We start from the raw sequence: 9,324 nt of genomic DNA, 5'->3' as shown, positions 1-9,324 counted from the left end.
AGAGTTGGAGGATTGGGAGGAATAGTGAAGTGCTGCCTTCTGGACACGGCATGCACATGTGAACTCACAGCATGTGATTACTTCCACACAACCCACACAGGAGCAGCAGGTTAAAACTTCCAGCATTGGGGCGAGTATAGAGGTGTCCTGGAGACCCTGCCCTTCATTGAGGAGCTATTATTAGCAACTGATGGGTGCTGGGGAGGAAGAGTCACTTTTCTCTAGGAATACAGCCACTTGTAAATTCCCAACACCCCAGTGGATAACTCTACATCCATATGTATATGGGCAGTACCAACTGGACCCAGTAGGTTAAAAAAATAACTAAATAAATAATGAGTAAGTATAAAAGGAAGACATGAAATTAGGAAGCCAGGACACAGTCCCTGGGGCAATTGGACTGGCTATATCGTGAAGGGTAGATATGATTAAGATACATTGTGTATATATTTGGAATTTTCAAAGAATATATACCAACAAAGAGATAAATAAGTATGTAAAATCGCTGCTTTCACTTCTTATATACTTTTAAAAAGAGGTCAGGAGAATTGTCCAGTCTATTAAGTCATTTGCAACTATATCTGCTAAGCCAGATGGCTCACTTAGTAAATACAATTCTTCGGGGTCAGGGAAGAATACAGAGGAAGAACTGCCCTCAAAAAACTCGGCAGATGTGGCCACTGTGTGACATGTGCGCCAGTAGGTGGCAGAGAGGAGAGCAGCCGTGTCTACAGTGCTCTGACCTATGACCTTCTGAAGGATTAGCAGCCTAACAACCCCTGAAGAAAACGAGCTGAGATGACCAGTCCAGCACCAGTGGGCTCAGACAGGGGGTGAGCCTGAGACAACCACCAGTCTGGGACCAGGAAGGCCCTGACAGGCTCCCAGGGCAGGGAGCAAGCTGGAGACTAGAAGAACCCTGCCTGTGACCACTGGCCCTGGGCAGGAGTGGACCCAAAACAGAGGACCTTCACATGGGGCCAACTGGCAGGACTGGGCAAGGAGCAAGCCCAGGATGACCACCAGAGCAATGGTATTGTGCCTGAACAGGGAGCTAGCCTGTGATGACCCCTGCCCGATGCCATGACGTACAAGTGGGGCATAGTGCTCCTGAGACCACTCTGTGATGGCTCTAGACACTCAGAGAACGTGAGAGTCATTAAGAGGAACAAGTAGTAGAGAAAGAGAATGTGGGCACAATGAAGACAGGCAAAACTGGAGACTCGAGGGTAATGAGGAACAGACTAATGTGATCAGTCAGTGATGCCACCTGGGACCATGGTGGGGTCCTGGCCTGTGCTGCCATCAGGGTCCATGTCTGGGATTGTGGTCCTGCCTCAGCAGAAATGTTACCACCAAAGGCAGACATCTCTGTATGGGCTGCCACCCAGGGACATGCTGGTGTCTGAGGGCTGTGCAGAACTGGCCCTACCCCTCACCTGGGCATTGTGGAGAGCTGGCCCTGGGGGCACGACAGCAGAAGAGCTAACCCCACCACCAGCCAGCTGCAGTATCCTGGAGAGTGAGTCTGTTCTGAGGATATGAGCATGAGAGAGCTGACCCTGGAGCTCATCTCCTGTGAGTGGTATGAATGAGGGAGAGAGACCCTCTTCCCCACTTTGCCCCTCACCACCTGCAGCAGGTAGGAGATCTGGTCCTGTCTCTTGCCTGCTGTGTATGGCTTCAGCAAGGAGAGCTCCTCACCCCTCCCTTTTGTCCTTGCCACTTGGGGCAGGCAGAAAAGTTGGCCCTGGGTCATGAGAGCAAGAGAGCTGTCCCTGCCCCTCCCCTGCTGCAGCGCTTAGGAGGGCAGGCCCTGCACCTCCCCTGGGCAATGCTGTAGAGCAGGCCCTGGATATAGTGGTTGCAGGTGAGCCAGCCCCAGGGGAGTGAGCATGGGAGAGCCAGCTTTGCCTCTTGTCTGCTGGGCAATAGTACAGATGCCCTCCATCTCTCCCTTGTCCCTCACCATGGCAGGTGGGAGAGCTGGCTCCGGGTCAAGAGACTGGGAGAACTGGCCATGTCCTTCACTGGCTGAAACACTCGGAAGAGCTGGCCCTGTGTCTTTCCTGGGTAGCAGGGTAAAGCTGGTTCTGGTTGTGTGTGTTGCCAGTGAGACCAGCTCAAATACCTCTCAGGCCCAGATCCAGGACTTTGAATTGGCCTACCCCAACATCTACTCTAGAACTGCTAGAGTGCATGAAGGGGTCAGTCCTACAGACCCAAAACTATAGGATCTCCATGACACAGGGCAGCAAAAGGATATCCAGGAGGAGTCCCAGCGGGGTTGCAGTATTGAGAGAGTAACAGAATCCAGAGGCCTCATACCAAACCACTGAGTCATTGCAATGAACCTTTGCAAGCAAAGTGTGGAAGAGGGGAATACGTGGAACACACTGTCACACAACTACAGCTTCCCAGACAAGCTTTGTTTGTTTCCTCTGTTGCGGATGAGGCTGCAATGGTGCAGAGAGAGAATGAGGGGAGAGGGAGATGAGTGAGATTGGGGGTCCATAATGTGAAATTCACAAAGAACCAATAAAAAGTTTTTAAAAGGAGAAGAAAAGCTGTGTCTTGTAATTTTTTGTTAAATGAATTGCTTATTATATGATTAAAGTGGTGGTGTATAAAACGGGTAGTTATTGGTACTATTGCAGCAACTACTGACAGGACAAGCAACAATCTGTCAGGTGGATGTAGGCACACCCTTTTGATTTGCATATTATTAGCAGAATGGGCCTTTTGTGACAAGGCTACACAAACATTATCTCACTGCTAAACGTCATAAGAAAAACCTAAGATAGAAAACAAAGGTGTTTGTTTCTTAGATGGAGAAATGAAGCTTTAGGGTTAACAACTGGATGAATCAAGACTGGAACCCAGATCTGCTGCAATTCAAAGCCTCTGATCTCTCTTTTCTACTAACCTGCTTCCCCAAAGCATAGTTATTTGCAGTAGTAGTTTATATTATTTAAATATTGTCTAATATCTGCATTTGGAAATTTAGTAATTGACATGTTTATTGTGGGACCATGTGCTTTATACTATGCTGACTATATAAGGTTGGATATCAAAACTGTCTGTTCCCCCAAAAATGAGGACTACAGGCAAGAGAAAAGATATAACACAACAAAATAAAGGAGGGAAATAAGAGACATGGGTGGACTGCTTTAAGAACCTTAATGAGGGGCATCTAAGAATAAGAAAGTATTACCCTCTTTAATAGTTTTTGAGGTGGTGACCTACATGCCATTACTTGAGAGTTTGCATACCATTCACACATGCTAGACGACACCAATGGCAAGAAGGGGAGGATCCTGAGAGACACAGCTTCAGTTCAGAGTAGCTGAATTCATTGGTTAGGTTTCTGTCTTAGTGCTGGGTGGGGGGTGCACACCTTTAACCCTAGCTGGCACTCAGGAGGCAGAGGCAGGTGGATCTCCGTGAGTTTGAGGCCAGTTCTTGGTCATTGATCCTGGAGCAGAGCAAGTTTCAGAACAGGACTACTCAAAGAAATGCTGTCTTGGAAAACTAAATTCAGTGTGTGTGTGTGTGTGTGTGTGTGTGTGTGTGTGCATCCATTAAGGACTAACAAAAATGCCATGAACTTGTAGTTTGTAAATAACAAAAACTTACTTCGAGTAGTAGGGAAAGCTGGGAAGTCCAAGATCACAGCACTGGATCATTTGGTGTCTGAGGAGGATCCTGTTTGCTCTTTCATGTTTGTTTTGATAGTTATTAGTTTTTAGTTATTATTAGTTATTATTATTATTAGTTATTAGATTATTAGTTCTGTTTCCTTGCATGATGGAAAAGGTAAGGGAGCTCTAGTTGTCTCTTTATTAAGGTCATGGATCCCATTCCTGAGGCTTTTGTAACTCAGTCATCACTTCAAGCATTAGTATTCCAACATATGAATTTGGAGAATACAAACATATAGACACCAATAATACGTGTGACAAATGCATGCACAACAGAAGGGCCTTGCATATGATCACTGAACATCGTGGCTCATGATGCCACTGCAAGGTGAATGAATGAAGGGTGAGGAGAGTCAAATAGGAACTAGATATACTTTGTGCTCAGGAGTTGGCCTTCTTCCCAATGACTATACTTCCTTTAAATAAAGACAGGAAAAAGTATAAGAGGATAAAAAGATCTTGTCATACTGTTAGCTTTCTGTGACCGTAATGAAATAGCTGACACCATCAACTTAAAAAGAGGAAGGCTTTATCTTGTTCAGGGCTTGTGAAGTACGGTTTAAGGCTGGTTGTCCCAGTTACTTTTGGGCTTGGGGAGCGGCAGCAAATCATGTGGAGAGCACAAAGAAGAATAAAGCTGTTTATCGTAGTGCCCGGAATGAGTGGAAGAGGAAGACACGAAGAACCCAGGCTCCACTTAAAGGGTATTCTCCTACATCTAAGACATCTATAGTCCCCGTCTCTTAAACGTCACCTCCTTTCAACAGTTCTCAGGGACAGGAACCAATCCTTCAGTAAGTGCTTCTTTAAAGGATATTTAATCAAACTGTAGGCATCCTACCAAGTATAGACTATTTTATGCTAACTTCATGTCAGTTTGGCTCACCAATATATTACTATGAAACCACAACCATTTATTTCTTGCTTATCTTCAAGATCTCATATTAATACTAATATCTCAATATAAAAAATATTCCAAACTTTAAAAATTTCAGTTTTTAGAAATTAAAATGCTTTTAGAAGTTTAGTTTCTTTAAAACATCCAAAGTCTCTTTCAAATTTCAAAGGATGTCTAAAATATCCAAAGTTTCTCTAAAACATCTAAAGTCTATCTAAAGCATCTTAAGTCTCTTTACATTTTCCTAAGTCTCCAAAATTCCGAAGTCTCTTAACTGTAAAAATCAAAAATAGGTTAAATAGTTTCTTATTTCAAAAAAGAAGAGCCAGGGCAGTTACAATTAAATCAAAGCAAAATCAAAGCCCAAGAGTGTAAAAGGTTCAATGTCTCAGATCTGGGACTTAAAACATGTGCTCCAAACTGCTCCATTTCTCCAGCTCTGCTGTTCACAGCACAGCTTGTTTCATCAGCTCAGACTGGCTCAAACACATGGCTGCTTCTGTCCTTGGTGGTTGTCCGATGGTACTGGTACTCCAACATGCTGGGGTGACCACTGAAACTGAGGCTGAACCTTTACCAACGTCTCTGCAAGCCTTTATGAAGGGACCGCAGGCTTGAACACAGTGCCAAGTCTCACCTGCTCTCCATGACACCTCATCCCCACCCCGTACCTCCTGCTGTGCCCTCAAAACCCAGATCACCTGGGCGACTCTGACACATCAAGTTCAACTGATGTTGAACATAGGATGCAGCCTTAACCCCTTCCAGACCACAGCGTCTTTGCGCTGACCCTAAGGAAATACTCCCAGAAGATTTCACCTCAGAGATGCTGGTCTCCCTAGTCACCATTAGTGTCTCAGATTCAGCTAACCTGTATTCATCACCCCAGTAAAGCAAAGATTTCACTTCAAATGGTTCTAGTGTCCTTTTATCACAGCTGATTCTTTGCCTCTGCTCACTGGAATCACAAAGTGTTAATATAAAACAGCATATGAAAGGGCCCTGGTAAGATATTTATTATTTCTCTCATACATTACAAGCGAGACTTCCACAATCTCCATTGCTTTCCACATTTTTTATCTTCCAAGCACCCACCGAACTCTGAGCATTCAACAGTTTTCCTAGCCCTAAGTTCAAAACCTGCCTACAGTCCTCCCCAAACAGCCAGGTCCTTGTTGTCACTGCAATACCCGTCAACTAAGTACAAAGTTCTGTCTGTGATAAAACACCATGACCAAAGGCAATGTGGGCAGGAAAGAGTTTATTTTATCTTACACTTCTACATTTATCACTGAGGAAATTCAGGGCAGGAACTTTGAAACGGCAAGAACCTGAAGGCAGGAACTGAAAGAGGACATGGAGGAATCCTGCTCATTGGCTTGCTCTTCGTGGCTTCCACAGCCTGTTTTCTTATACATCTCACAGGTAGCACCACCCACAATGGGCTGGGGCCTCCTACACCAATCATTAATTAAGAAAATTTCCCACTGGCTTTCAGAGAGGCCCAACTGATCAGGACACTTTCTCAGTTGCAGTTGCCTCTTCCCAGATGAATCTAGCTGTGCGGAGTTGACAAAAACTAAACAAACAAACAAAAAACCCTAAAGAAACAAAAACAAAACAAACAAAAAAACCTAACAAGGACAATACTTCAATTGAAATGGGGAATAAATATAAAGAGCAAGATTGTGTTAGTGTGGGAGTTAGGTATGCATGAAAGATAAGAATGATTTTTTTCTTTAATGTAGATTTGTCTTCTAGGAACATCTAGATTAAGAAAGAGTGAGCCCTAGTGTTCTTTGTATACATGTGTATAAATACAAATGTGGACATTAATTACCAGCATTTTAGTACAAGGTAAGACTAAAGACTGGAATGAGACGCTAAAATATGAATGCAGAACAAAGAGCAAATAAGCAACACTATCCATGGTGGGAAGAATAATATCCCAGTAAACATGTCAGTGGGCTCATTCTGAGATCTGAGAAAACGTTAACCTTATATTGTAAAGAGAGACTATGGATGTTAGTAACTTGAGGCTCTTGAGTTGGAAAGGTTTGCTGCAGCACTCAAGTAACTTCAATTAAAGATGGGGCTCTTCGTGTGTGAAAAGGACAGCAGAGGTGTTAGGGTCAGAGGGAGAGTGGGACGCTACACTGCTGATGGAGAAGGGCTGGCTGCCTTGGCCTCTAGAAACTGGAAAACAGAAGTCTCCACAAAAACATGAAGCCTTGCCAACACCTTTATTTTCACCCAGTAAGACCCATTTCAGACTTCTACTATTCAGAGCTGAGAAATAAAATTTCTTTTGGAAGCTGCAGAGATAGCCTAGCAGTTAAGAGCACTTGCTGCTCTCCCAGAGAACTGCACTTCAGTTCTAAGCACACGCATTAGATGGTTTAAAACCACTTGTAACTCCAGCCTCAGAGAATCCAGTGCCCTCTTCTGGCCTCCCCAAGCACAGGTAGCATAATAACTTACTTATGCGTGCGCATGCGCGCGCACACACACACACACGCACGCACACACGAACCTAAAAATATTTATAATTGTCTTCTTTTAAGCCACCAAGTTACTGGTTAATTGTTATAGCCATAACAAGATTTAAAATTTTTACCAAAGATGAGTCACCCAGGGACAAATAAAATGTAGCCAACGGTAAATATGGAAGAGGTAGCAGAGACAGCAGAACTTGAACCTAAAAAGAGGAAGAACAGAGTAGCACATGCTGAAGATTATTGTTGCTGAGTATGTTCCAGAGCAAGAAAATCTGAGCGCACTGGATTTCAATGAGAACTGAAATTCTCTACTTAGAATTTTCACATTAAAATTGAGGCAAATTCTTACCTATTGGTTTGCAGCTCCAAACTCCTTAACACTGCATTTCTATTTCTGCCCTCACAATACCTTCCTGTCACAGGCAGGGTGAGTTGACCCAGTGAGCAATGGGAGAATGGAGCCATTCCTACACTGGACTTGTTAGCAATAACCTAACTACATATGGATGCCATTAAACTAAGTTAATAATGTTCCCAATTCAATCAGGATGCTCCAACATCTACAGACTCTTAGGCACAAAGGAAGCAGGTTCCAAGCACAGAGAAAAGATACTGTGCTTCCAGAAATTGTGAGAAAATCCTGAGACTTAAGCTTCATTAGCTTCACATCCATCAAGCCCTGGGTGTGAAAGAAATTCTGATAAAGAGAAAAGCATGCAAAACACAGGAAAGAGATGGCTCAGCAAAAACTGGGGGCTCCCCTAGTAGAAGAAAAGCTGGGGTTCAGGACTCAGAAGACAGAAAGGAAATGAGCAGTTTCAACCAGAGAGTCACTGAGCCCAAAACTAGCCCTTCTCAAAAGAGAAAGGAAGAACAAGTATGGCTGCTGCTCTGGAGATCATGTCTGACTGTAGCCTTCAACCTGAGGTAAAATTCAATCAATGAGGCCAGGGTGGAGAAAGCGGAAGATGTGCTGCCGATGAAGGCGTATGCCAGAACAGGCAGAAGGAATCTTACCAGAAACAAAAATTCCATGTGTTTTCATTTCCAGTCTGTTGTTACGCCCTCCCAAACCCACAAAGAGAACAACCACCTGAAGAGAGGCCTAACTGTAGACTCCTGGGTTTGAGTCAGCCCCTCAGAAGCAATTTTGTTGATAGTTGAGGGCTCTATCAGTGAGTACTTTGATCACAGTGACTCAACATAGTTATTTTGTGTTATAATTGCAGAGGGTTGAGTCCTGATTGCTTGGTCCCAGGTGCATAGACAGAGTATCAATGTGGCTGAGCATGTGGAGGAGAAAATCTCATGACAGATAGACAGACACACAGAGAGGAGGGGGGAGGAGGGGCCAGAAGAGCCTAAACAAAATGCCTGCACCCTAAGAAGCCTCCTTCCTCCTACGAGATCCCACTTCCTAAGTCTCAGAACCTCCCCACACAGTGCACCACATGGCAGCCAAATGTTTATCATCTGAGCCAGCGGGTACATTCCTCATTCAGGCCATAACAAGGGCAGAACACGTGAGCCAGTGTCTACGGCAGGGCCAGCTGACAGGAGACTGAAATCCCAAGGCCCAGTTTGACAGTTCAAAGCTTTTTCTTAACATAATGCCTGACTTTTTCATTCTAGCCCTTGAGCCTCAAAGAACAGTGGGCCTACCCACTTAGAATTCGCTAAGGAATTTGCTCTGGGCTCCAAACCATGTCCCAGGATCCTGAAACCTTATTAGCTTAAGGTAAATCTGCTAAGAAATGAAACCGTTGACAGGCTCATTCTTCCTAAGACCCATCTAAAATGAGCCTTGAAAGCAACAGGCAAGAGCACCTGGGAAGCACAGTGGGGTCAGTCAAGGAATTTATCGATGTTATGGTTCCAAAGGCTTGGTTAAAACTCTGACTTTTAGTATGTTAAATGATCTGATTATGAATATATAATACGTACAGACAGAGCAGGATGATAGACAACTTGGGGACATTCACTGAGCCCAATCTGCTTAAATGGTTTCCTCTGGTTAGCCACATTTCCTGTGGCCCGAGGATCCTTCGCAGGAGAGCTTCTGGTTAAAGCACGAGCGTTCTACAGCAATTCGAGGAAACAGTGGATCATGCATAAGACTTCAAGGATAGCAGGGGCACAGTTCGGATAGATCAGGAAAATACAATAGAAATTTAGATGTAGGCATTTTAGTTTCTGGAGTAAAGTGAGACTATAAATGTAATAATAA

General features: G+C 44.2%; 1 non-coding gene across 1 annotated transcript; it reads left to right on the top strand.

Annotated features, from left to right (window-relative positions):
- The first annotated feature begins 648 nt into the window (after nt 1-648).
- On the top strand, nt 649-777 carry LOC132655001 (small nucleolar RNA SNORA17). The gene has a single exon (XR_009592592.1). It is a non-coding gene; the product is annotated as a small nucleolar RNA SNORA17 (small nucleolar RNA).
- Nucleotides 778-9,324: the final 8,547 nt, after the last annotated feature.

Source organism: Meriones unguiculatus, chromosome 6, assembly GCF_030254825.1.
Source record: "Meriones unguiculatus strain TT.TT164.6M chromosome 6, Bangor_MerUng_6.1, whole genome shotgun sequence".
In the NCBI taxonomy this organism is placed as follows: domain Eukaryota; kingdom Metazoa; phylum Chordata; class Mammalia; order Rodentia; family Muridae; genus Meriones; species Meriones unguiculatus.
The sequence above is the reverse complement of the archived record's forward strand: the minus strand, read 5'-3'. Positions and strand labels throughout refer to the sequence as shown.